This window comes from Haliotis rufescens, unplaced genomic scaffold (assembly GCF_023055435.1).
Source record: "Haliotis rufescens isolate VD_foot unplaced genomic scaffold, xgHalRufe1.0.p SCAF_64, whole genome shotgun sequence".
NCBI classification, from domain to species: domain Eukaryota; kingdom Metazoa; phylum Mollusca; class Gastropoda; order Lepetellida; family Haliotidae; genus Haliotis; species Haliotis rufescens.
The window spans coordinates 1,666,915-1,672,310 of NW_025964355.1; positions in this window are offsets into that span (position 1 = coordinate 1,666,915).

Genomic DNA, 5,396 nt, shown 5'->3' on the forward strand with positions numbered 1-5,396 from the left:
TGTATCTATACATTTTATCGGCTGACAGTGGCGGGTGCTTTAACCACTGACCACTTTGGTATTTTATCTGTCAACAATAAGTCAAATAGATGGTGTCAAATCTAGGGACGGTGCATGATCTTCGTAACCTCTTGCGGGCACGGGTGGCGAGGTCATTTAAGGCGCCGCAATTCTCTGTGCAGAGTTGCGTCCCTGATGTAAACCAGAAAGCTATGATCGTGGCTTCGAATTGTTTCTAGACTTGCCCTTGGGTTTCACCGAAGTTTTCCTCCCACATGAAGCTGACACGCCTTGATATAACAGGAATATTGTTGAAAGCGGCGTCAAACCTCACTCACAGGCGTACCGAGTGCATGGCAAAGTACTTTGATCGTGGCTCAAATACAAGATTCGCCTTGATCGAGATGCTTGTTTTGTCACCACCATGCCCGTGCTCGTGGGTTTCAGGAAAAAGGTAAATGTCTAAGGCTAGCATGAACCCAACATTCTCTGCCACATTACGCTGACACGCCGATATAATAGAGAGAGTGAGAATAGTTTTACGACGCGATCAGCAATAGAGCAGCAATATCTCGGAGGATGACTGTAGAAATGGGCCTTACACATTGTACACATGTGGGAGGTCGAACCTGGCCTGACGAACGAACGCCTTCATATACCCACTGACCCTCAACCTCCACCGCCCCACAGGATAATAGAAATAGAGTTCAAAGCATAGTTCTACCCCACTCACTGACTTGTATCTTCTGCAATAATACAGAGGCATTACAATTTTGAGTATCTTTATCCCCAAGATTACACTTTTTGGAGTGAGGCATATGATAAACTAGTTGATTCATAGGCAGGTTTTCAGAGAGGCCACTCTACAAAAGAAAACATGTTTATTTGCCAATCAGTAATTTAGCGTTATATATCAAGAAAAGGTTGGAAAATATACCTCTTTGTGGATTTTGATTATTGGTAGTTTTGAATGATAATGGGATTTCTCTAAATATGTATAATACTCTTTAATATATATCTAAATGTGTATATTATCGTAATAAATATGAAAACAAATTTTTAGACAGTTTTGAATGTTACTTTGGAGTTCGACAGGGAGGTGTCCTGAACCCGTCTTTATTCACTTTTTTCATAAATGATTTAGCAAAGGAAATTGTTAGTTGTTCTCCAGGAATACAATTTCACCCCGGAACTGTAATAGTTTTTTCTGTTGTTTGCTCATGACATAACCCTTATTGCTGACGCTGTCTTTGATCTTCGAAAGCGAATTAACTTTCATAGTAATCTTAGTAGAATGTATTCACTAAGTATAAACCTTGATAAAGACAGGTCGTTGTGTCAAAAACGGGTGGCATTTTGTTAAAATATGAAAAATAGTATTATAGTTATTGTCCCGTTGAATGTGTGTCATCCTTGTAAATACTTGAGGGTAATATTTTCAAAAAACATTAAATTGGAGTAAATTTCATCCGTCCATTTATTTGCATGTATGCAGATTTTAAGGGTAAATTCTTTCATGTCAAACCACTGTGTCAGAGTTGAATATTTCAATATACCCATTGTATATCTCAGTATTTAAGCGATATATGTCAGATTGGTGCAAGATTGTTAATATACCTGAATCTCGTTACCCTAAAATGTTATAGTATACTGTATCCTGACAATGGTAATTGGACATCTAAATTTAAGTTGCTTTTGTATGAGAAAGGTATGGGGTGTATTTGAGATAGTCAAGGTGCCGATTTACTTAAATTGTTTATTTCTGAATTTGTTACGCATTTGAAATCGGCTAATGAACAGGACCTTCATTCAGCAGTTATTGTTAGCTCAAAGATGCATCAGTATGCTCCTTTTAAATCCAACTTCTGTTTGAATATTATTTATCAGTTGTAAATTTTGATCGACAAAGGCTCGATTCCGCTGTAGCTTACAGGGGGCACTGGTGGCCCAGTCGTCTAAGGCGCCGCGATTTGCTGTGCAGAGTTGCGTCCCTTGGGCACACCAGAAACCTATGATTGTGGGTTCGAATCCCGGTTCGCCCCAATTATGTTTCTAGGTTTGTCAGCACCATACCCGTGCTCGTGGGTTTCACCGAAGTGGTAAACGTCTTAGACCTGCATCACTTCGGGCTTTCCTCCCACATTAAGCTGACACGCCGTGATATAACTGGAATAATGTTAAAAGTGGCGTTAAACTCAACTCACTCACTCACTCTCTGTAGCTTACATTTGTTACATATGGAAACCTGTAGATACAATAACACTCCCAGATCCCAGAGGCTTTGAAACGTATGTAACGTGGAGTTTGTGGAGGACGAATATCACTTCTGGTTAATCCGTAACACAAATGGTAACGTTCGACAACAGTATTCCATAAAAGTTCCATGTCCTTGCCACACTATCTAAGTTTAATATTATTATGACAAACCGGGACAAATCGTTTATCGTTTAAAAAGAAACACAGCCATGATGTGTGTTACGCAATGAATCGCCATTTGGCCATTCTTTTTTCTGTGGACCAGCAATTTCCCATTGACCGTAAGCCTGGAAAATTACTGAACATAGAACACGATACCGTGTTCCTTCTCAAACTGTCTTCGTGGTTGCTAATCGACACTTGTTATAATATCATTAAGTACATCCACACACGAATACCAATTAGGAGACAACACGATATGGGTAGGCGTCTATTAAATCGGCGACGCCCCACAAAGAACACTGAGGGAAGAAAAGGCGGGGTCAAAATGGGGGTGAGAGAAAATGGCGGCAGTTTCGGGAGGGCGATATGAAGGAATGGCAAAGGTGTCTAAAGTAGATGGTATCATTGACAGAGGCAATCTCTCGCCAAGCGAGAACAACATAGGGAGATTGAGATACAAGTCCCATCATTGCTGCATAGCTAGCGGGCTTGAGCGATACCCCATACAACCATGTTATTCTAGGTAGCACTATTAGCCCCTGAATGACGATATATCTCAACTAAGTAGCAGTTTGCCGGTAATACGATTCTTCTTGCACAGATAATGAGTGATTACTGAGATTTCTAGCTTCAAAATTACCGCTTTGGGCCCTGAAATGGAATTTGAAAATGATTGCTTGCTTGTGCGATTCGTCTGTTGCTGGGTAGTCCCTGCCCGAACGCCAGAGGTTCCCTTGAGGGGGTCAGGTTTCCAGGTTGATGCGCCGCTACAAATTAAAACTGTCAGACATGGTCAAACGGAAGCAGTTCTCGTTTGTCCAAGTATTTCGACAATGAACAATAAAGTGTTGATCGTTATTCCTCATCTTCCCCGGGGTGTACCGTTATACAGGTAGGCCCTGTATGTTGACTGATTGATTGTCATTGCTTAACGCCGCACCAGCAATCTTGCAGCGATTCTGTGGGCATGTGTGTTGAAGTGAGATGAGGTGAAATGTGGTTTTACGTCGCACTTATTGCACTTATAAAGCGACGGGATGCACGTGTGTGTGTGTGTGTGTGTGTGTGTGTGTGCGGCGGCTTGTACTACTCCGGAATAACGCCGGTTGTATAGTGCTAGCCCACTGAGATACCATACCTCAGTTTAACATGATTCACAGGAATCACAGGTCCATGTAACTAATAATAATAAAAAACGAACTCGCAGACCAGGCCGAAGTTTTTCATACAACGGAAGCGACATCGATGTTGGGTAGTGTATAGGGAACAGTTTTGCACAATCGTTTATTGTGATAGATGAAACGATGAAGCTTGCATTTCTTCTCGGCCTTCGGCCTCGTCTGCGAATTTGTTTGTTTATATTATTTGTTACATGGTCGTGTGCAGGAATACCCCTCCCAGACATCTTATACTGACTCGGAGCCGTCCAGTCCTTCTCTTAATACCGATCGCCAGGCAAGGAAGCAAGTACAAGCGTTTGTCTTTTGTCATGACGCGGTCGAGAGTCGAACCACCGACCTGCTCTCCGGCCAGATGCTCTATGCACTAGACCAAGGAGATGGTCTGTGATGAAGAGGGGTATTTACTGTGTCTGCCTGCTCTGAGAAACAGCCTTAACTCGAAGTCCTAACTACAACGAATATTTTATGATAAACTGATTAAATCAGGACAATTACCACACCTGTGTCAAATGGGTGTCATGATCAATACATAACCATGGACTGTTATATTCATTCGTTTGAGGCAATGTACAAAATACGGTAAACTATGTTTATAACGAACACGCTTATAACGAACTGACGGATATAACGAAATGTTTTTTGTCCCGTCCATTTGCTGTATATTTGTTGTATATATGCTTATAACGAACTACGGTTATAACGAACTAAATTTAGTGGTCACTTTGAGTTCGTTATAACCGTAGTTTACTGTATACCAAGATAATTGACTTTCAATATAGATTTATTCATGGAACTATTACATAAAAAAAACAAATGTTGAAAATAACAATAATTGTCGTTCATGTTTCATCTCTGCGTAAGGTGGAGCCAGACATTATTGTTTATGTGTTTTTATTATTTACACTGGTTGAACGATTCTGAAACGAACTGACTGTTTACTTAAATATTTCTGGACGTAAATTAAGATCTTTAACACTTTGTAATACTTTTGGGACTTAACTTTAAGCATGACTTTATTAAACATGTGGTGTTAGTTACTTAGCAGCATATATTTATATTTCGAGTATCCAATTGAACAACTTGTCAACGTTTCTGAAAATATCAAGGATATAATGATAATTGATATTTTTTAACTGTAATTAAGAATGATAGTATTGCAAAGTTTGAAAGAAAGTAGCCCGCGCGGTTATAATAAAACCAAAGGCGCAAAGCCTCTTGTTACTTTAATATCCTGTGTATGACCACTGCAATAAACAAAAATATTCGTTCTGGTCGATGCGTGTGATTCAGGTATATAGACAAAAGGTCTAGAAAAATACAGCGTCTTAAAAGGTCACCAGTATTGCAATTTACAGATACCTTGTTTAATATGTGTGATAGCATTGATTGGACAATATTCACAGGAATTATCTGAAGTTTAAACAAGAGCTTTAGAGTTTCAAGTTTCTACTAAAAATACTTACCAGCATTCTACTGTCCACTTCGTGTGAACACGTTCATACACAAATCTGTCACGCACAAGCAGATCTGTTTATACATCTGGACAAACACTTTGATGGGTAGTGACCGAGTGCAGTCTTCAGGACTGGATCAATTAACACTTGAGCTGTGCGCACCGAAAAGGTCATTGCAAACCCGATGAATGTCGTTCAGAGAATGGTTTGTTTAAAAAGATCACCAGATTGCAAGGAATTTTACAAAATGAATTGAACCTGTCTTATGTTGAACAAATAAAACGATGCACATTGTTCCACGTCAATTTGATCAATATTACAGCAAAAACACGACAGCGGTTCC